Source organism: Trachypithecus francoisi, unplaced genomic scaffold (genome assembly GCF_009764315.1).
Source record: "Trachypithecus francoisi isolate TF-2019V2 unplaced genomic scaffold, Tfra_2.0 Lachesis_group13, whole genome shotgun sequence".
Classification (NCBI taxonomy): domain Eukaryota; kingdom Metazoa; phylum Chordata; class Mammalia; order Primates; family Cercopithecidae; genus Trachypithecus; species Trachypithecus francoisi.
Window position 1 is genome coordinate 72,135,883 of NW_022681458.1, and position 24,197 is coordinate 72,160,079.

Here is a 24,197-nt window from a genome sequence, read left to right on the forward strand (position 1 = left end):
AGAATGAATGGATAGATGGATAGATGGACGGACAGATGGATGGATGGGTGGATGAATAGATGGACAGGAAAATGTCTCTGCATTGTTGCCTTCCAGGGTACCTTCCCAACATGCCAGAAACCTCTCATAATGCTCCTTGGTAGCTCTTCTTCAGGGATCTGCCTATCAAAGAGACATCTTTTAAGCCTATTTGGGGTTCATACAATAGAATTTAATAATGAAGACTCCTTTATTTGATTCTTTGCTATCTTTTGCAGAAGAGCTGGATGAAAACTGGCTGCCTGGGTCCTGGATAGAATTTCTGAGTGAATGGTTGGCATGGTTGTGTGCTTCCAGCACAGCTCAGTTCTGTCAGGCCCCTTGGCATCTGCTTTGTCCTGGAATGGCTGTGCACAGTTTGGGGTCTGGACAGCAGTTCCAATGGCTCTTCTGGGGCTCTGAAGCAATTAAAGTTGGGGCCTGTTTTTCTTTGTCGTGAGGCTGTTGGATTTTTTGGTCTTTTTAAAGCCTCTGCAGTTGCTGGCTTTGCTCTAAAGGGTATCATTCCTCAGATATTCTGGGTTACCACTGCCCACTGGCAACCCTGCAGAGAAAAGTGCCCAGGCTGCTGGCCTCACAGAGTGTGGGAAGCCAGGGGCTCAGTTTCACAGAACAAGACCAAGCCTCACTAGTATGACTCAGTGACTCTAAGTCCCCAACCTCCCAGCCCTTCGAGTCTTTCTGTCTTTCCCGCAGCTGAGCCAGGATTCTGAAGACCATTTCCTCCTCCTGATGGGACCCCCTCATTAACATGTTGTCTTTTCTCTTTTTCTCTGCTCCAGTTCCATCTGCAGCTTCCTCATCACCGCATTGGCAACCTCAGATCTGATCCTGCTTCTGATGCAGTGGGCTTCAAGCCAAGAGAAGATGGGTTTGTGGTCGTGAGAAGTGGAGGAGCCCGCCTAGGATAGAAAGAGGCCACATCTGGAATGCACAGTGCTCGGCATGGGAAAGGTGCACTCACAGTCGCCATAGTTAGGGCATCTGCATAATCTTAAAGTGATCCCCACGCACTATTAGTTTCTTATTAGTTGTGAGGGAGAAAAAAAACCAAAATGGTACGAGACCAGGGAGAAACCGTGCAATACTTTTTGACCAGCTGATCAAAATTAACCTCATTACTGCAGTACAGATGACATTGTGTGGCTCTTGATGTGACATCCTGGATAGGACAGTATTCAGGTTGAAATTATATAACCTCCATCCGACCATGAGGAAACATGAGACAAACACACAACGAGGAACATGCTATTCAAACAAAAATGGTGCGTGGTGCTTGCTTTGACGGAAGATATGTGAAAATTGAAATAACACAGAGAAGATTAGCATTGCCCTGCCCAAAGATGACACAAATGTGTGAAGGACAAAAAGGGGTATTGGTGGTGGGTGATGGTGGAGGGGGTCAGATGGGGGAATCAACATTGTGAAAGCCAGATCAAAGGAGACTAAGGAGAAATGACAACAAAATGCCATACCTCACCCTAGACTGAATCCTGTACTGGAGATGGGGAAATGCCATAAAGGACATTGATAAGTTAATTAATAAAAGTGACATATAGTGATAGACTAGATAAAGTGCTTTGCCAAGTGCCAGATCTGACCTGCAGACCCTGGCTGAACAATGGATGAAAGAATGAACTCAGACACAGGTATCCAGTGAAAGAGTAGGCTAGGAGACCGGGCTGTTTATAGACTTTGAGGAGGGTGCTGTAGAGTCAGCAGCTGTGGCCCTGACCCGCTGGTGCTGCAGGCATTTATTCAGTACAGATTCAATGAGAAAGGCCTGAGTCAACACACCTGGGGGCCACCACACCCCAACCTCCCCACCCAGAGAGAGCAGTCCTTTGCACAGATGACTAAAGGCCAAGTTCCGAGGCCTGAGTAAGCTAACTTATCTAGATCCGTTTCTTTACATCCCCTTGTTATCTAACCTAAGCTTTCAGGCACCGGATTAGAGAATCTGGCTGCCTTCAGCCAAATCCTTTTCAAAGCTTTTGTAAAACCTCCTGGCCTTCTAAGAAGGTTTGAGTCTTTCTACAATTTTTCCCACCACTCTGACCGATCTCCTACATCTCCTCTTTTTCTGTTTTTTTTTTTTTTTTTGCATCAGGTTTTGTTGATTGAAGAGTACAGATTTGCACAGCAACAGGTTCGTCAGGCGTGGTGGTCATTGGTCATATTCCAGCTTTGCATCCTAGAATTAGTGAGTAACATAAGCAAACACGAGTATAATTAGCAACATTCTTTTCCAGTGAAGGAGTGGCCCCCAGGAATGGGGGTCTATCCAGGAGAGATGATCTCACACACTCTTCCATATGGCTGTTTGTTGGGTGTATAGATCTATGGCATTTAGGGAGTCTAGAATTTTAGTTTTAAGTTGCTTTATGTCTGCTGTTAAATTGTCATGAAATGTTCCCCAGAGGTGTTGTTTCACCTCATCCCAACTATGTATTGATTGATTCCAAGAAAGAGAAGTGACACAGATACGCTTATGTCCCAGTCACAGTTTAATTGCTGTCGGAATGCCAGTGCATCTTGTCACTCACCCACATCTTCCAAGGCAGCCTTGAGGGCTTGCAGACATACAAGAATCTTTTGATCTATATCCTGCTGTAAGAGAAGTTCATTAGACACATTTCTGGCCAAATTATCTACAAAAGTAGCTATTTGTACTGATTGAGTAATAGATGCTACAGCCACACTAGCAGTTGCTAGGATGACTATGGCTGAGACTATAAAGGCTATAAGTGTATGAATCTTTTGTGTCTGAACTGGGACAAGGCACATTCTATGGTGGCAAGGGCAGAGGAACCTTGCCAATCATGTATTAAATTGGTAGAAAAGCCTCAAATTATCTCCTCAATACTATGACACTGGTAATATTTAAATTAGATATATTATAATTAGAGATACAAGAGGCAAACCAAGCCTGTCCCTGCACTCGGGTCCACCCATGTGGAGTTTTGGGGTGTAATAGAAATATTGGTTCCCATAAGGGAAAACACATGGATGGGTACTGCAAATCAGGCGCTGATCAGTGTGATTATGAAAAAAGGTCATAGTATAATTGTGACTGGAGTTATGGTATGTCCCATGCCAGGTGTTAAGGGGGGTGCTAAGATGTCCCAGGCGCCATAAAGAGTCTTGAGGTGGCATGGACTCTACTTGGGGTCTGGGATATCACATCCTATCAGTCCAAATTAAAGGGGAACGGGATGTGGCTTTGAAACTGTCATTGATGCTACGATAGGCGCGGACACCAGTATGATCATCCTGCAAATGGCTGTGGGGGCTCCAGTCTAAGATGTTATAATTGCCTAACTCCCCCGTGACAGACCTCCCAGCGAAAGTGGAATCCATTACTTTCCCAGCTTTGTTCTTTAGCACAGGAAGGAATGTTTGGGAAAGCAGCATTGATTGCGTTGCCCAGTTTGAGGCTACCCGCGGCTGAGAATATTAAGGCATTTCCTTTGCCATGATGTAGCCATAATTGTATTTGGGGCAGGTACACAGTAAGGGTTACAACTTTTATAACTACACACAGTGGGAGGATAGTGGAGTGATATGTAGTGTTACCAGGCACCTTAGTCCAATGTGTGCCATTAATGAGAGACCCCACTGGGGGTAAATCTGTCCCTCCCAGCCAAGCAGTAATGTTATTGAGCGGGGAAAGGGCTGTCTGCCCAGGTGACAGGGCAAAGAAAGGCAGATCTAAGATATGAGCCCAATAGAGTGTAGCAGGTACAGGTTGCAGACAAAGCAAGAGCATAAAAAGGATCAGTACCCTACATGAGTGGCAATGTACTACAGAGAGCATAGCAAGGAACAAATTATCTGGAGTGAATGGTGTCTGTGTCCAGAGCAGGATTTGTTCAGCCTCCTGAGTTGTCTTCTTCAGCATCCTCCAGGTAACGTCTGAGGCTTGTGTCATCCAAGGAAGCCACATCGTCCAGGGCTGTGGGTCCTGGGTCCTGTAGGGTCATTTTCTTCATTTCTGGTACCGGGTTGGGTCCTAGCCATGCCATGGTATGGTTTGATGCGTCGTGCTGGAATCCAAGGAGGACCTGAGAGGTGGTGAACCCAAGCATATCCTCTTCCCCACATTAACAATTCACTTGGACCACACCATACATTACTGTCTACATCTTTCCATCAAACTGCAGGTTTTATGTCTGGAGAGGTTTCAGCAAAGTGCTTTTCTACAGCTGATTGAAATTTATCATTTAAATTTAAAAAATTAAGGGTAAATAAGGCTTGTGCCAATAGTGTTGCAGGGCCCTTACTCATATTCCTTCTTTTTTGTTTTCTGAACATATTTTTAAGGGTGGATTGGGTACGTTCTACTATGGCCTGTATTTGGGGTTACACGGGATGCCTGTGGAATGTTGGGTGTTCTACGTGTGACAAAAATTATTGAAATTGTGAGTTGGCATAAGCCGGACCATTATCAGTTTTAAGCTTTGTGGGCTGCCCCGTAAATGCAAAAGTTAAAAGAAGATGTTTAATGACATATTGGGTGGACTCTCCAGGAAAGGCATAAGCACTAATTAAGTGAGAATTGGTATCAATGGATACATGTACATATCTGAGTTTTCCAAATTCAGGGATGTGTGTAACATCTGTTTGCCATAGCTGATTAGGTTCTAGTCCTGTAGGGTTAACACCTGTGGAAGGAGGGGATGTGACTGAGCTGGCAATCTGGGCATTGCAGGATAATTTGTTTAGTCTCTGGGCGAGTTGAAATTGTTTAGATAAGTTTCTCCAGTTTTGGTGGAAAAATTGATGCGATTGGGTGGCTTGGTCAAGCAGTGATGTCATAACTGGTAGGTCTGCTTGTTCATTGCCATATGCCAAAGGGCCAGGCAGTGTGCTGTGGGTTCGATTATGTGTGATAAAAATAGGATGTCTATGTTGATCTAGCAAATGCTGAAGTTGGAGAAAAAGTGCACTCGGGGTGGGCTCCAGTGTGGACTTAATGAGGGCTGCCTCAAGATTCTGCAAGAAATAAACAGTAAACAGAGTCGCTAACAATATTGATGGGAGGAGCGGAACAAGTTTCCAAGGCCAATATTAAGGCTCCAGCCTCAGCTTTCTGAGTGCTAGTAAATCCAGACCAAGTGAGGGAAGTATGCAAAATCCACCAAACAGCCGCTTTTCCATGTTTACCAGAACCACCAGTAAACAGTGTTAAAGCCTTAGGTATGGGGGATTGAACTATTTTAGTAGGCAAAACCACAGAAGTACAGATAAGAACTGAAGGAGTTTGTCAGCAGGTAGGGCGTGCTCTATTTGGCCTGTGTAATCAGATAGTGCTATTTTCAGGTCCATAGATAAAGGCAATACTGCTTTGAGTTGCTTTTTACTTAAAGGAATCCTGATGATATCAGAGTCATAACCTAGCAACTGATTGTATCATCTGCCGCCTGAATAGATGACTTTACTGATGAGCTGGATATAGGGAGAGAGTGTTTTAGTCCCGGTATGTGAGCAAAAAACCCATTCTAGGAAGTGCAACCTGTCCTATTAACCCTGTAGTCATCTGTCCTATTAACCCTGTAGGGGAATGTTTAGTGGGAAAATCAAACAATTGAACTGAGTACTGTGGATCTATGCCATCTGGTTGCCTCTGAGAAATAGCTTGCTCTCTCTCTTCAATTTTCCCTTTGTGCTGCAGGAGTTAAATACCTAAGAGAGTCTAGGGCAACATTGCTTTTTAAGGTAGAAAACAGGTTCTGTAACTTATCAGTAGATATGCCGAAGGTGGGGTGAAGCCAGTTAATATCGCCTAGTAATTTCTGATAATCATTTAAGGTATAGAAGTTGCTAGTATTTAATTTAACTTTTTGAGGTCTTACTGACCAGGAAGTTAGCATGTATCCAAGATATTTCCAAGGAGAAGGCATCTATATTTTTTCATGTACTATGATTAAACCTCTTAACTGTGTGTTCTTTATGACAGAGGCATATAAATTTACAAGTGCTGGCTCTGTTGGGGCTGCTAGTAAAATATCATCCATAAAATGAATAATCTTGCAATTAGGAAATTCTTTTCTACTGGGGAGCAAAGCCTGATTTACATGATACTGACACATGGTAGGACTGTTTAGCATCCCTTGAGGAAGCACTTTCCAATGAAGTCAGTGATTTCATTATTGATAGCTGATATTGTAAACACAAATTTTTCTCTGTCCTGCTTTGCAAGGGGAATAGTATGAAAACAGTCTTTTAAGTCAATAATGATTATAGGCTAATCTCGAGAAATTGCCACAGGGGAGGAGAGCTCTTGCTGAAGGCGCCCCATAGGTTGCAAATGAGCATTGATGGCACATAAGTCCTGCAAAAGTCTCCCTTTGCCAGACCTTTTGGGAATGGAAAAAAGGGCGAATTCCAAAGGCTGTTTGATGGTTCTATATGGCCGGTTTTTAATTGCTCCTCAACTAATTCATAGGCTCTTTGTAATTTGTCTCTCTTTAAAGGCCACTGTTCTACCCAAATTGGATAGTGAGAAAACCACATCAGGGGTACAGGACGGATAATAACAGTGACCATTATTAGAAAGGGGTCTGCAGAGTGACCCCTCCATTGGGCTGATAGATCCCGTCCCCAAAGATGAACAGGGATAGGCATGATTAGAGGTTATATAACTGCCTTTCTTCCCTCTGAATTGCAGCAGGTCAGGGGCAGTGTGCTCTGCTTAGCTGTGTGTGCTTCCCCGATGCCGACAATTTTTTGTTTCTGAGTGACCCAAGGCCAAGTTTCTGGCCAGTTTTCATCACTAATGATTGAAATGTCCACCCTGTATCCAATAAGCCAGTAAAATTTTTATTTCCAATTTTTAAGGTAATCATGGGTCTCTGATCAGTGATTAATCGATTCCAATATACTCCTGTGGCTCCTGTACTTCCAAAACTTCCCTTTCCCCTTTCCTTTCCATGGGCGTTGGGGACCCAGCATGGTAAAAGCAGTAACTGCGATATGTTTGATCCAGGGGAAGACTACGCAGACCTTTACATTCCATCATAACTAATATCTCACCTTGGTAGTCACCATCAATTACCCCAGTGAGCACATTGATTCCTTTACTGGATAGGCTCGATCACTCTAGGACTAATCCCACTGTTCCCGGAGGCAGTGGGCCCCAGATCCCAGTTGCAACCCTTTTAGGGTCTTCTTCTTTTAGCACTAATTCATTGGGGCAGAGTAAGTCCAGTTCTTCGCTTCCAGGGGTGGCTGCTCTGAGAGAGAGGACTGTGGGCTTTCCGTCTGACCAAGGAAAGCCACTGGCATTGCCCCAGTTTGAAGTAGGGCCTGAGGCCGGCCCCCTCATGAAGTTTCCTGCCTGGTTACTTATGGGGTTGCCATTTTTATCAAATTTGGACCTGCGTTGATTTGCCCATTGTTTCCCCTTTTTACATTGCGGGCATATAGAAGGGGGTTGTTTTCCTGAGGCACCTTGGTCTCTATTATTGAGGCATTCTCTCTTCATATGACCTGGCTCTTCACATAGAAAACAATTTGGGTTTCTCTCCCCTTTTCACTTTAGGAGACCTTAATGCCATAGCCAATATTTTGGCTTTGTGTGTTTCAGTCCCCTCCAGTTGACATGCTCATATAAATTCTCCAGCTGTGGCTGCCTTTCCTCTGATTTGCCTGTGTTTCTTGCAGGCAATCCACATTAGCATTTTCATAAGCCAATTGCAACAATAAGATATCAGCAGCCTGGGCGTGACTAATTTGTCTCTTAATTGTCTGGGTTAACCAATTGATAAACTCAACAAATGGATCCTGAGGCCCTTGTCAAACATTGATAAAAGATCCCTGTTGAACTCCACTTTTGGGAATTCAGTCCTAAGCCCTGATAGTGCACAAAGACACTGTGCATAGACCTGGGGATCAAAAGTTAGTTGTTGTTGTACATCGGCATGGGGGACCCTCCCCTGCAGCATAGCAGCTATTGTCTTGCCCGGCAACCTGATTCTGGTTGGCTTATTGTTCACACAACTCATCGTATTCTGCTCTCCAGAGGATGTATCAGCTGGGCTCCAAAGTTGTTTTAGCTAGCACTAACCACTCCCATGGGTCATACAGAAGTTGTCTGCCATGGCTTCAATCACTCCTTTCATAAATGGGCTAGCAGCTCCATTTTATTTAATGCTTTTTCTTAGCTCTTTATAAGCGTTAAAGAAATGGGTTCATGTACCTGATTGCCTTGTTGATCTTGCATTACTGGGCAGGCTAAGAGCTTCCCTTCTAATGCTGTTTGTCTAAGACAGGGTCCCATAGCTGCAGCGTATCCCTTGTCTTTTTTCCAATTTATTGGAGGAGGGGGCTTAGGCAAAATCTCAGCTTCCTCTTTGTTATTTTGGCCCGGCGATAGCAGGGCTGAGGGATAAGGAGGCAGTAAGGTGACAGTTCCTCCTCCCTTCCCTTTTTAGGCTCTTCTGTGTAAAGTAGAACCAGAGCCTCCCTAACTAAAGCCCGTAACGTTAGAGATGTTACTGGCACCCGTTGCCCTTGCGGATGATGTTGTTTAAGACTTCTCCCCACTTGTTCCCAGAGCTCTATGTCTAGCGTACCTTCTTCCAGGAACCATGGGTTATGGGAAACAACAGTTTGCATTAGGTCCCTTAATTGAGCCTGCAAAACCGAGACTCCACTAGCTTTAAGCAGCTGTTTCAATACTTTTATGTACTGTTGCTGTTGAGCTGATAACTGTTGTCCCATGATGAAACTCTAGCCTGAACAATTCCCTTGAACTTGGAAATCCCGAGCAGGTACCAGTGACTTACTGACTGGACAGTCTCTCCACCTTCGTTTTCAAGGGTTCTGTCACGATCTGTTGTGGCGTTCCTCACACAGGGCACCACCTGCTGGGTCCAACCCGCAGACCCTGGCCAAGTGATGGATGAAAGAATGCACTCAGACACAGGTATCCAGTGAAACAGTGGGTTAGGGGACCCAGGCCATTTACAGACCCCAAGGAGGGTGCTGTAAAGATTCAGCAGCTGCAGCCCTGACCTGCTGGCACTGTGGGCATTTATTCAGTAAAGATTCAATGACAAAGGCCTGAGTCAACACACTTTCGGGTCGCCCCCACCCCGGAGAGAGCAATCCTGGGCACGGATGATTAAAGGCCAGGTTCCAAGGCCTAAGTAAACTAACTTATCTAGATCAGTTTCTTTACATCCCCTTGTTACTAACCTAAGCTTTCAGGCACCGAAGAAGAGAATCTGGCTGCCTTCAGCCAGATGCTTTTCCAAAGCTTTTGTAAAACCTCCCAGCCTTCCAAGAAGGTTTGCATCTTTCTACAATTTTTCCCACCACCCTGACTGATCTCCTACAGCCAAGTATTGCGGTTAAGTTTTAGAACATCCCTGTTCTTAGGAAATACACACTGGAATATTTAGGGGTAAAGGGCCATGAGATATGTAACTTACCTTCAAGTGATTCAGAAAATATATACATATATATGTGTTGAGCAGGGGAGAAACATACAAATAATAAAGCAAGTGAAGTACAAACATGACCAAATAAATGCTCTTTGTACTATTTTTATTCTTGCAACTTTTTGTAATTTTGAAATTATTTTCAAATACAAATTTCAAAAGTATAACTGCACTTATTCTGATCCTCACATATTCTCAAAGAGTCTGAACCTTCCCCTCAGGTTCGCAAAGTGTCATGAAAGGGGATGTATTTTGAACTTACCTGTAATTTTGGAGCAGATGTTCCATGACAGCAGCCACTCTGGGGGCCCTGGGCTTCCACTGGGGGAAGACATGAATGGGATAAGGAGGGCTGAAGGCAGAGTGGGGCATGAAGCTTGGCAAGTTTAATCCATAGCTCCATTTTGCCTAATGCCAGGCTCAGGGCAAGGGCTTTAAAGAGGGCAAACCCCCAGCCATGAGCCCCTCCCAAGTCCAGTTCAGAAAATAAACAATGCCCAGCTGTTAGGACTGACAGAGCAAAAAAAACTCAGATCGACTTCAAACTCTATTTTTTTGAGCAAAAATCAGAGATGCCATATAGCATAGAGATTGAATGTGACTTGGGAGACCTGTGGCTCTGGGTCTAAATTCTGACCCTGCCACTACCAGCTATGGTACCTGGGGCAAGTTACGTTGTCTCCTGAGCCTCAGTTTCCTCCTCCATGGAGAGATAATTTCCAAAGGTTATGATGAAGATTGAGGGAAGGAGTGTATATGAAGTGCTTAGAGTGTAAGAGGTTCAGGCACGGTAAATTCTCAGCTGTCGGTAGCTGTTATTGCAAAGACGATGTCTCCTGCCCCTGACTCTCTGCAGACAGACGCAGTTATAAAGATGCCTGAGTCCAAGCGCAGGGCCATCAGGGGGATGTGGTCGTGGAAGCAGGACTTCTGAAGGCAAAGAGGGTTCTTCAGTGGGAGAAGGCCTGACAAGAGAGCCGCTTAGATCAGACAGTGTTTGCTCTGGGGAGCTTCCCCAGACAACAGCCACAATCTGCTCAGGCCTTTGTCTGCCATTTAATAAGACAAAACACATATGCGCACAGGCTTTATTTGATAAAAAGCTGAGTATATTGGGCAATCTACCATGAAAGACAAACCTCTGCTGTAAGAATTTACCAATTCCTTCTGTTACATCAAACTTTTTCGGCCCCCAACAAATGCTTTAAAAAGTAAAAAATGCCTTTAAGTAATTAACTCTCCTCTAAGCAATCTGGAAAGTGAAGAAACCAGAATCTCCTTAGAGAGCAGCGCTCATCTTTCTGCAGCACGGTCATCACCGGCCTGGCTCACTCACCTTTTTGGAATTGCCTGGTGGCCTCTCTACTAGAATTAATTCCAAAGACACTTAACGTGAGCCACATGAGGATTCTGGAGTGGGCCCTAAATGCTTACTGCCTGCACATCGTTCGCTTATTTTCTCTATGTTCCTAATATTCTTTCTTTTCCCATCGCACTCTGTCTACTTACAGCATCTGAATCGGGGTGGCCACCGTCAATACAGTGCACCAAGGGTAGTTCTTCATCCAGTTCTTTAATTTGTTAGAGAAGCCTCCTCACACAATGCCTCCACTCATTCACAACACAGGCATTTACTGATGCCCATTTGTGTGCCAGATACTGGTCTAGACACTAAAATGTGGGGAGGAATGAGCCATCGTCCCTCCCCAGCAGGAGCTCAGCATCCAGTGAGACACGTGAACACAGACAGGAGAGGCAGGTAGAGTCACAGCTCACAGGCCTACGCCAGTGCTTCCCAGCCCACCTTCTGTGCCAGAGTAACTGAGCAACTAATTTAAAACACAGCATCTGGCCCCAAACACCAGAACTACCAAATCAGAATCTCTGGGTGTAAGGCCTTGAAATCTGCATTTTAACAATGGCATCTAAAATACTCCCAAGTTTAATACTCACAGATCTGTCCTACACACCACTGAAGCTTTAGCCATATCTGTGCAATTTAGTCACATCTGTACATTTCTATGCAGTAGCACAGGCTCACTGGGGGTCTATTTCTATGGGGTTCCTAGGGGCCCATAGGACTGAAGGTGGTATCATGGGCAGAACCCATGAAAACTCTTGAAACAGAAGGGCTGCAGCTTTGGGAACTCAGGATAAAGGGACTTCACCCCACCTCAGCATTGTGACTGCTGGGAGACCTTGGGGTGCAGCATGGGAACAGTGGCAGCAGTCATTACATACTGGTGGAATGGAGGAGCAGGAGCAGAGGACAACATGTGGACAAGCTGGAGTGAATAGAGCCACACCCCAGCACTAGAGAGAAGCAGACAGGAAGTAGCTAAGAGGTCAGTGTTTCCAGTCTAGCATGAATTGCTGCTTCCAGGGACCTCTTGATGCATCATGGAACTTGCAGGGGTTGGAGAGGTGGGTGAGCTAGTCACACCAAAGCTGCCACTGTCTCAAGTTGTCCTCATGGAGAGAAATGTTTCTGAAGCATCCAGCACCAGTGGTGCTGCAGGCTTCATGTGCATGGAGTTTGACGATAGCCGTGTCCCCCAGGACACTGTCATAGGCCAATATGCTATGTGCATATATCCCAGATGGGCCACTGGTCTATCAAACCTAGTGAGATAAGTCCAACTCTCAGGTGAGCACAAGTTAGGCTCAAAAACCGGCTCTGCTGCACTGGTTTCAACTTTGGTTTCATCATATGCGCTTGGCTAATGGATTCCGTCCCTTGAGAGATCACACAGCCAAAACTAGACCATCCTGCAGATCTCTTGATACCCAGCCTCAAACACCCCTAACTCAATGCTGCTTTCTTTCTAAGCTCCACACTGGGTTGTGGAAATGATATTCGCTTTAACCCATTGAATCCCGGCTGTGCCACTAACACGTGTGACCGGGAAAGTTGTTTACCTTCTTTGAGCTTCAGTTGCCCCATCTATTAAATAATAATATATATTTCACAGTATTGCTTTATAAATATCAGCCCCTTTCCATTTCTCTGTAGTTCAGTGTCATAAGTAATACGCCCATGTTTTGACATTTGAAAAGACACATTTATAATCAGCCACTTTGTTCATAACTTCGTATATTAATTTTAATTTGAACATTTAGTTAATGGAAAAGACTTCAGATACAGCAGAAAATTCTCCAGAGATATTTTTCAATGGGTGGTAGGTTTTAAAGTGTCTGTCTTTTGGAATGGATGGCAGACAATTAGCCTGCCTTTTGCCTGAGAAATCAGACTAATTACTGGTGAGGCTTGGCTAATGGGGTCCTTTGTGAACTCTCTCCCTAAATGAGAAATCTTTAACTTTTCACAAAAATGCAATCTCATTTGTGCTGCTGATTCCTAATATTTTGAAATAAATGCATGGCCTCTGGGCTTTTGTAGTCAAATAGCCCAAATCAAACCAAGCTGCTCTGCTAGGAGAAAAGTTTATTTTGTGTGAATCTCCTGGAAGAAACTTTTAGAATTAGTTTGGAGTTACCATAAGCAAAGACTGGCCGTAGCCTGCTATGGGGCAAGATTCATGGGCCTGGCTTAGAGTGGGGGGTTACCCCGTTTGGGTTGAATTGGCTTGTTGAGGTGTTTGAACAATAAACTCTGGCATGTTTCAGAGCTCTCAGTTTGTAAGAAGCAGGCAATTTTCCTGACCCCAAGTTGACTGCCACCCATAGACGCAGGATCAGGGTTCTTTCTGTATCTAAGGCAGAGGAGACAAAAGGTCAGGAAAGACATTATCTGCCCTACATCAACTTGAAATGAGGATAAAAGCCTGAGGAGGTAAAAGGAGTTTGAGGCATGGGACATCCTAATAATGACAGGGTCATCCACCAGCAGGAGACCCTTCAAAGACAGCTTGAAACAGACTGATACACATAGACATGCTGATAGGAGGAGAGGAATGGGCAACCCGGGGCTTGGCAGAAATCTGGAGGAATCCAAAAATGACCCAGAGCTGAGATGTAACCCATCAAGTCAGCTGGAGGGAGCTGCTCCAGCAGAATCTCCAGTGGCCGTAAGGGGATGTCTGAAATGTTCTACTCAATAGTCCTTCCTTCAAATTTCTTTATCAAAGACTTTCACAACTACAACTCTTGAGTTACAGGGTCAAAATGGAACTTGGAGATGCTAGGTGCCTTTAGATTGCTTTTGTAATATTAAATGACATTGAATTGCTTCCTAGCTGACCCTAAGCTCTTCCCCTATTTTATTTTCACCAGCTTCACTAGTTCGTCCTGAAACTTTGAGAAGGGATGGTTGTCTGCCCCATAAAAGTTTGGGATATTCTGGGTCCCCAATCCATCCTGATGGTGGAATGGAAAGAATCCTTCATTTTCACTTAATGAAGATATCATTCAATTAAAGATTTGGTAGAAAACTTTAGGAAGATAAGGGACAGAAATGGTTTTAGGACATACAGATAATGAAGTTGTAAGGGGAGTTTTTGGCAAAAGTAGGAACCCATACACCTCTCCTCTACCTGGCCTAGAACACCTTGATCAAAAACATCTTTTTAAATCCTTTAGCATCTCCATTTTCCATTTCATTCTTAGCATGTGTACCATCCCTGTAGAAAATAAGCTTAGGCAGAGGCCTCCATCACCACATGTAAGACTAAATAGGTGATTAAAGGCCTAGGCAGAGAAAGAATGCCTTTTATTTCTAAATAACCATGATTCTCAAACTGTAGTGTGCATAAGGACCACCAGGAAAATATGTTAAAGTGTATAGAGAGTTATTCCCAGGATCTGGTTCTTTCTCCTCCTCCAGGATAGCACTCTGTGGAAGTTGCTCACAACAGCTGCTGCCTGTTTTCAAAGCTCACAGAGGAGCAAGGTTTCCACATCCTCCCATGCAAAGCCATTTGTGTTTAATTGCCCTTCAGTTAAGAAGTTCTTCCTTAAGCATTTCATCAATTCTCTCATTGCAAGACTCATCAACTCTTGCTCTATTCTCTGTGGAGATTGAAAAACAAGAAGTTAGTGTGTAATTTCTAACCCTTCATTGAATCACAGAGTGTAAAAGCCAAATGAGACTGCAGACATTATCTGGCACTACTCCTATACTCTACCTATATGGATGCTTACCCAAAGATATGCATGTATTCAGTGGGTTTCAGTTTCCAGTGCCTGCAAGACATCTGAGGGAAGCCGTCTGAGACACAGTTGGCTAAGCTAATCTTCCTCTGGTACTGTCCATAGAATTTAAAAATTCAACGTGGTTTTAATTTGGGGGTGGAAATGGGTGCATCCTCCCTTCTCTGTTCTGGAATATACATATGAACTTCTTCACCATTCCTCCAAAGGGATGTGCTTTCTATTCCTGTAATCATTTTACTTTATCAAATGAAATTACAAGATACCTAGTTAAATTTGAATTTCAGATAAAGAACTAATAATTTTTGCAGTATTTGAAACATACTTTTACTGAAACAAAAAGTTACGTATCTGAAATTCAGAATTAACAGGGGGTCTATATTTAATCTGGCAATCCTCACTCCAGACATTCTTGAAGTTTTTCAATTAAAACACAACACAGAACTCTTCACATCTTTGGCAATTCTTCATACTCACTAAGGGTACTCCCACCTCATGGTCTTTATACTTGAAGTTCCCTCTGCTAGAATGTTCTTCCCCAGAATACCTGCATGACTGGATCCCTCACTTTGGGTCAGTACTCATATTTTTACTTAGTAAAGATGTGTTCCTTGGCCATCTTACAGAAGCCCCGCTATTACTTTTCAACTTCTTATACTGATTTATTTTTTTCTCAACACTTATTTCTACCTGACAAAGTATATCTTTATTTGTATAGTTTATATATCTTCTCTTGAAGTAGAATAAAAACTGCACGACACAGGCACTTGGCTTTGCTCATTGCTATGTTTGTATTGTATATATTGTATGCCTATATATTGTAGGCATACAATAGGGCCATGTATTAGTTATCTAAGGCTGCATTAAAAAGTACCCCAAAATGTAGGGCTTCAACACTCGTCATTTATTATCTCTTACTGTTTCTGTGATCGGGAATGCAGGAGTTGCTTGGCTAGGTAGTTCTGGCCAAGGGTCTCTCATGTGGTTTCAGTTGGATATTGGCTAGGGTTACACACATCTGAAGACTTGTTTGGGGCCGGAGGATCCACTTCCAAGGTGGCTTATTCATATGGCTGGAAGATGATGCTGATTGTTGGCAGAAGCACTTCTTTTTTTTCTATGTCAGTCTCTTCACAGGGCTGCCATGATGCTTGTGTGATGTAGTTGTCAAAGTCACAGAGAGTTGAGAGGATTGCTTGAGGCCAGGAGTTCAAGACCAGCCTAGGCAACGAAGGGAGACCCCATCTCTACAAATCACACACACACACAAAGAGAGAGAGAAACAAAGTCATGCATTGTTACTTCCTTCATATTGTACTGATCACATACGCCAGCACCGATTTAATGTGGAAAGGGACCTGTATTGATTTTCTATTGCTGCATAACAAATTACCACAAAGTTAGCAGCTGAAAACCATACAAGTCTGTTATCTTACTGTTCTATAAGTGAGAATTCTGGGCAGAACTTACTAGATTCTTTGTTTATGGTCTCACAAGCCTGAAAACAGAAATACTCATCAACAGAAAACAAATATTAAAAATAGAGACCTAAATCTAAATATATTAATAATTACATGAATGTGCATGGTCTAAATACACATTAAAAGATAGAGATTATCAGAATGATTTTTTTAAAGTTCCAACTATAATATCTTCAAAAACTTATTTTAAATATGATGATATAGGTAAGTTTAAAGTAAAGGATGGAGAAATATATACCAGGCACATTTTTTTTTTTTTTTTTTAAAGCTGAGTGGCTATATTAATAACAAAGTAGACTTCAGAGCAAAGAAAATGACCAGGTATAAAGAAGGACATTCTATAATGATGCAATGGTCATTTCACCAAGAAGACAGAACAGTCTTAAATGTGTGTGTGCCTAACAACAGAGCTTCAGACGTAAAGAAAAACGAATATAACTGAAAGGAAAAACACATGAATTACAGTTAGAGTTGAAGATTTCATACTCCTTGCTCAGTAATGAATAGAATTAGTACATAGAAAATCTGCAAGATTATAAGAACTGAACATCATCAGCCAACTGTATCTAAATGAAAATTTTGGAATATTCCACTCAACAACAGTAGAATTCTTTCCAAGTACACATAGAACATTTACCAAGATGGACCATATTCCATGTCACAAAATAAACTTTAACAAATTTGAAAGCATTGGAATTATACAATATATGTTCTCTGACCGTAATGGAATTAAACCAGAAATCATCAGGTGCAAGAGAAACCAGAAAGATACCCGAACACTAAATACTTATTTCAGAAAAAACATAAAAATTTCAAACCAATAATCTAAGCGTCTTCCTAAAGAAACTAGAAAAAGAATAGTAAGACAAACTCAGAGGAAGAAGGAGGGAAATAATAAGGAGCATAAATCAATGAAATTGAAAGCAGAAAAACAATAGGGAAAATAAATGAAACAAATAGCTAGTTCTGTGAAAATAAAATTTACAAATATCTTGGAAGACTGAAAAGAAAATAGAGGAAATACATAAATTCTATCAGGAATGAAAAAGAGAATATTACTAGAGATTTCATATGCATTAATAGGATAAGTGAATACTATGAACAATTCAATGCTTATAGACTAAAAAATTAGATAAAATGGACCAAAATCCTCAAACTACTAAAACTCACTCTAAATGAAACAAATAACCTACATAGTCCTAAAACTGTAAATAAATTAAATCTGTTGTTTAAAATCTTCTGAAAAAGAAATCAAGAGGCCCAAATTATTTCACTGGCAAATTCTACCTAACCTTTAAAGAAGAAATAATACTAATTCTATACAATGTCTTCCAGAAAACATCTCATTTTATGAGGCCAGCACTACCCTGATACTAAAACCTGACAAAGACAATACCAGAAAACCATAGACCAATATTCTTCATCAACATAGACGCAAAATTCCTCAATGAAATATTAATTGAATGCATTATAAGTAAATAATAGTATACTAACACCAAGTGGGATTTATCCTAGGAATATAAGGCTGATCTCAGTAATCAATAAATGCCCTATTCACAATAGCAAAGACATGGAATCGACCCAAATGCCCATCAATGATAGACTGGATAAAGAAAATGTAGTACATATACACCATGAAATACTATACAACCATAAAAAGGAATGAGATCATGTTCTTTGTAGGGACATAGATGGAGCCGGAAGCCATTATTCTCAGCAAACTAACACAGGAACAGAAAACCAAACACCATATGTTCTCAATTATAAGTGGGAGCTGAACAATAAGAACACATGGACACAGGGGAGGGGAACAACAAGCACTGGGGCCTGTCGGGGGCTGGGGTGAGGGAGAGCATCAGGATAAATAGCTAATGCTCATGAGGCTTAATACCTAGGTGATGGGTTGATAGGTGTAACAAACTACGATGGCAAACGTTTACCTGTGTAACAAACCTGCATGTCCTGCACGTGTATCCTGGAACTTAAAATGTAAAACAACAAAAAAGCAAACCTTTTATAACTTCCATGGGGAGGGGGAGAAATCAATAAATGTAATCTACCCTATAAATGGTGTAAAGATTGTACCAATTGATACAAAAATAGAATTTGACAAATTCAACATCTCTTCATAATTGAAACTAGCAGCAAACTAAAAAATAAAAGGAAGCTTCCTTAACCTGTGAAAGGACAGCTTAAAAAAAAATATGGCTAACATTATACTTAGTGGTTAAAGACTGGATCATTATTTTCTTAAGATTAGGACCAAGGGAAGGATCTGCTCTTATCCCTCTTATCCCTGACTGGATATCCTAATCAGTGTAATAAGGCAAGAAAAAGTAATAAAAGTCATACAAATTAGAAAGGAACAAAAAACTGTTTCTGTTCACAGATGACATAATTAGCCACATTGAAGATCCTAAAAAAGCTATCCTCTCCCCCACCCCCGCCAAAAAAGAAAAACATCTCCTAGAACTAATAAGTGAGTTTGATAAGGTCTCAACGTATCAGGCCAACACAAAAAAATCATTTGATTTCTAAATACTAGCAATAGGCCGGGCGCGGTGGCTCAAGCCTGTAATCCCAGCACTTTGGGAGGCCGAGACGGGCGGATCACGAGGTCAGGAGATCGAGACCATCCTGGCTAACACGGTGAACCCCGTCTCTACTAAAAAAAAAATACAAAAATATAGCCGGGCGAGGTGGCGGGCGCCTGTAGTCCCAGCTACTCCGGAGGCTGAGGCAGGAGAATGGCGTAAACCCGGAGGCGGAGCTTGCAGTGAGCTGAGATCCGGCCACTGCACTCCAGCCTGGCGACAGAGCGAGACTCCGTCTCAAAAAAAAAAAAAAAAAAAAAAAAAAATACTAGCAATAAACAGCTGGAAACAAAGATTTTTTTTTAAAGAAAATACCATTTATAAAATGAAATCTCAAATATAGGTCTAATATTCAACTTCAGGTTTTTTAAAATTTCTAATGTATTAAGGCATTTAAAAATTCTAAACAAAAGTTCAAAAACAGACAAAACTAAGCTATGATGTTGGAAGACAGTAATTGTGCCTGGAAAGTAAAAAGGGTATATCATTTGGATGGGGTCATGGAGGGCTTCTGGCATCTCTGCTGCATTCTATTTTTCACTTGGGTGATGATATGTTTACTTTGTGATAACTCACTGGAGTAAACAATTATGAGTTATGTATTTTTCTGAAAATTTGTTCCACACCAAAAATTTAATAATAATAAACATAAAAAGAAAATAGAGTGCTATTATGTCTTGAAACATTTGTAAACTGCATTTTGAAATTGCAGTTTGCATTTGGCATTAACCAATTAAACACTAGCAGAATGACCTGAGAAATGTGTTGATTTAACTGTATCTAATTAACGGTCATTTACAAATACCTTTAGATCTCTATAAATCTTCATGTTTTATAAAATTTGCATCAGCCTCACCCACATTTTACTCACCACTGTTACCTACCACTGGCAGTGACTATTGTCACTATGACTAACACTAGTGGTCCTCACAAAACATGGAGTGTATTTTTATTTAGTGAGTGCTGGTCTTAGGGTTAGAAAGATGGGATAAACATCCCCTATTTGCACAAGTTCTGTCTATGGTTTTGTTTTGTTTTTTTCCAGTGTCCCTAATTCTTCTCTTCCTGTCCTCCTTTTGCCCCCAAATGTAGGTTCCTACAGAATGTTCCTGAAACTATTCTTGGATGTCAATGTATTCTTTATGTAGAATTTTTTAATGTGTATACATTTTAGTATACATACATGGTTTGGGCTATAGATCTTATTCTTTTCTTTTTTCACCCAGCGTCATGTTTTTGAACAATTGTCTCTGTTACCATGTGGACATCTGACAGCCGCAGAGTTTCCTCAGCATGTATCTACTACTTTAAAAAAATCTGTCTTTTTGTTTTGTGCTGAATAACAAAAAACACTGCAGAGAATATTCTCTTACCCATCTCTTGTGTAAAAAGTTTCTTTGGAATATATATCTGGGTTTGGGATAACTGGGTCATAAAGTATTCATACTTATCTTTGCCAGGTACTGCCAGCAAAGAAATCCTAATGCTTTCTAGAATAGTATCTCATTATGCTTTTAGCCTGTATTTCCCCGACTGTTAGTGAGGTTGAGCATTTCTTTCATCCACATAACAATACAGATTTCTGGCTCTGTGAATTACCTGTTTATATTCTTTTCTCATTTTGCTACCAGGTTTCCAGGTACTTTTGACTAATTTAAACAAGTCACCCCAAAAGGACAAACTAATAAACAATTGATAAATTTGATATCAAAACTAAACATTTCTCTTCCATGAACAACACTACAGGCAAAATTCAAATAAAACAGATAACCCAGTGAGGGAAGATACTTGCGGTAACCAACATGAAGTGAGGGAGGAGGTCCTGTTCTACCTTATTTAATCCTCCCAAAGACCCCAGAAGTCAGTGCCATTATAATCTTCATTTTATAGACAAGAAAACTGAGACCAGAGAAGCTAAATCACTAGCCTAAGATCAAAGAGCTACTTGGAAGATGGACAACAGATTTACTCCCAGATTTATCTGATCTAAAAGTCTGTGCCCATATACACCTGGTGTGTACCCACAAAAAAATTTTTTAAAGGAGAATAAAGTTGTATGATTTTAAAAATTCTATGCTCATAACAATCACCCCCATTTCCTTCTAGCAGATTGAGAACATCCGTCCTCTACTTCCCACCTTCTGTTGTATCTTTTGTTTCCTTTCCCCTTCATCAAAGTCTGTATTTCTCAATAATATCAATGTCTCTAATGCTGAGACATTTATAGTTTTTACTCCGCTAGCCATGTGTGGTTCATACTGTAATTGTATTCCTACTTAGTTTTTTATTTTACAGTTAAATTAATGTTTCACCAACTATAGTATCACCTCCTTGAGTACATGGACTTCTGACTTCTTTGTATTGCTGGAAACAACCAACACAGGGCCTTAAACATGAGGCCCTCAATAAATACATGTTGCTTTAAAACAAATACATGCATAGAACACTTCTATATCCCTCTATCCCACTTCCTGCCGTCAGTTTCCACAGAAAACAGAAGATAGAAATGCTTGCTGTTTCTTTTAGGTACACTGCCTGTTTGCATTTGATCTTTGTCGTATTCGTGGCTAATGTAAACAGTTACAGCTGAAAGATCTGAAAGATTTAGTGCCATGTCGGGCCAGACCATTCACTGATTGAATCATCTGAGGCAGTTATCTCTGTTACTGTTTTTGTTTTCTTATTGGTGAAATGTAGAAGATTGTATGCCTTGGAGTTTTTTGGACAGCATAACATAATAACATAGAACTTAAGTAATTATGGTATATGGGCGAGTAAATAAAAATAAAAGTTCATCTGGTTTTTTGTATTTTTTGAGACAGAGTTTCGCTCTTATTGCCCAGGCTGGAGTGCAGTGGCACGATCTCCACTCACTGCAACCTCCGCCTCCCGGGTTCAAGTGATTCTCCTGCCTCAGCCTCCCATTACAGACATGACCATCACACCCAGCTAATACTGTGTTTTTAGTAGAGATGGGGTTTCTCCATGCTGGTCAGGTTGGTCTCGAACTCCCAGCCTCAGGTAATCCATCTGCCTCGGCCTCCCAAAATGCTGGGATTACAGGCGTGAGCCACCTCGCCAAGCCCATCTGGTCATTGTTAAGTCCCCTGACTAATAAATCTCTGACCTATAAATCTATGTGTGGCCATATGTACGTACGTTTTTTTCTACTGTATTTCTTTCTTTCTTTCCAAACGATGACATAAGTATAGCGGTGGGGGCAAGAGTAGTACTAGAATTGGAAGTAAGCTAGTGAAATCTAGAAACAAGCAGAATTGAAACCAAGAGAAATAAACCTTCAAGGCTGATGGTTAAACACAATTACAGGATATTGAGAAAGGCCTCAAATATGTTGTCAACGAGCAGGTCAAAAACGAAGAGCTGGAACGGACAGAGTCACCTGTCTCTTCTTTTCTTTTTTAGTTATTTATTTTGAAATAATTATATATTTGCAGGAAGTTGCAAAGATAGTACAGAGAGGTCCCAATATCCTTCACCCAATGTTTACATCATACGTGATCATAGTACAAGATAAAAACTAGGAAACTGACATGGGTAGTGTGTACAGTGCTATGTCATTTTATCACATGGGGATCTGTGTAACCGTTCATTTCTGCAGTCAAACATAAGATTCTTCCAATCACCACAAAGATCTCCCTCTTGCTACCATTTATAGTACAGAGTTTGCTTTTATAGGAGGATAACAGTAAGTAGAGGGCAAATTCAAATTCAAAGCCCAGTCTAGGAGCACATCCAGGGTGTGGGGAAAGTCAGTGGAGGAAGGTTGTTCCTGAACTGTCTCTAAACCAGACTCTCCAGTGTGTCAGGAACTTTGGGTATCTCTCACTGTTATATATTATAATTATGTATTATTATATATAATACATATATGTTATAATAGCAGAAAAATACAGAGAAAGTAATTTCTTTGAAGCAACTGTTCCTTTAAATAAGAACATTAAGGAGAAACTGCTTGACTATAATACCCATTCCAGGCAAGCAACCAATCTGTGTAGATCTGGGTCTCCAAGGTGATGGGATCATCTCTACATAATCATCCACTACTGATATCCCCTTTGGAAAAACTAAAGCGAGGGGCACTGATCTGAAGAAATGTAAAGGTCACTGAAAGACTCATATACTCAAAAAAACCAAATGTCGTGTAAGAAAAGAGAAGCCTAGAGGTAAAGATACGTAATTATGATTCTCTTAAAGTATCCATATAATATAACTAGTGTGGATAACTTAGAAAATTTAACAACAAATGGCTGGCAAAAGAACTATAATCTATTTTTTAAAGGAAACTAGCTAAGAATATATGGGCCAATATTAACAATGAAATAAAATCAAAATGAAACATTTGACCTCAGATAGGAATTCTCAAACATTTTAGGCCCAAAACCTTTAATTTTATTTCATCTAGATTTTCTTATTAACCTTTGGTACTTATATATATTTTACTTACAACTGTCATACTCCTTTTAGACAAAATATTTTATTTAACTTTGACATTTGCTTCTTTACATCTAACTGAAGCCTGTAATCCCTGGAGTTTTTATTTTAATGATTAGTTTTCCTTAGAACACTTTAAGAGAAGAAATATAAAGTGATTTAATATACATTTAAAAAATCATTTATTAAAAATGTGTTGCAGAGAAAAACATTTATTTTAGTAAGCAAATCTAATTACATAGAAAACAAAATGTGAATATATAATAAGGGAAAAGGAATTAGATAACAACAATAAACACTTCCAATTAGAAAATTAAAAAATTAGTCTGGGTGTGGTAGCTTACACCTATAATCCCAGCACATTGGGAGGCCAAGGTGGGCTGATCACGTGAGGCCAGGAGTTTGAGACCACCCTGGCCAAGTTGGTGAAACCCCATCTCTACTAAATATACAAAAATTAGCAGGGTGTGGTGGCATGCACCTGTAATCCCAGCTACTTGGGAGGCTGAGGCAGAAGAAGTGCTTGAACCTGGGAGGTGGAGGTTGCAGTGAGCTGAGATTGTGCCATTGCCCTCCAGCCTGGGTAACAGAGCAAGAGCAAGACTCTGTCTCAAAAAAAAAAAAAAGAAAATTAAACACAGCAGTCACTGATTCATAGCAATTTTGCAATGTGGCTGGGAAGATACTCTGAAGTTCCTCTAGGGGAGAGTATGTAATATTTCTCGATTGGGTCCAGATTCTGCTCCTTGGGAAGAGCTCCTTTGTCCATTGTTCTTAGTAGCTTGTGGCTCCAGGCTCTGGGAACATCTTCCCTTCCCATTATACTCTTGGTCCACATCTGGAGTGGGCATTTGAGAATAAGCCTCCTTGGAATTGTGCAGTTCTCTCAGCTTCTTTCCCATATATGGCTGGTAGTACAAAGTCATTTCAAGTCCCAAAGAGTCACTTTTAATATCTAGATTTATGGTTTAACAACACAACTCTCTTAAAAACATACACTTTTTATGTATTAGAGTCCAATCAGTTCCATGTTTCAAAAGCTACATCAACAGCTCCTTTCTAGACATTCTCCTTAG

General features: G+C 41.1%; 1 non-coding gene across 1 annotated transcript; it reads left to right on the forward strand.

Annotated features, from left to right (window-relative positions):
• The first annotated feature begins 1,314 nt into the window (after positions 1-1,314).
• On the forward strand, positions 1,315-1,417 carry LOC117095459. Its single transcript, XR_004442000.1, has one exon. It is a non-coding gene; the product is annotated as a U6 spliceosomal RNA (small nuclear RNA).
• The last annotated feature ends 22,780 nt before the right edge of the window (positions 1,418-24,197 follow it).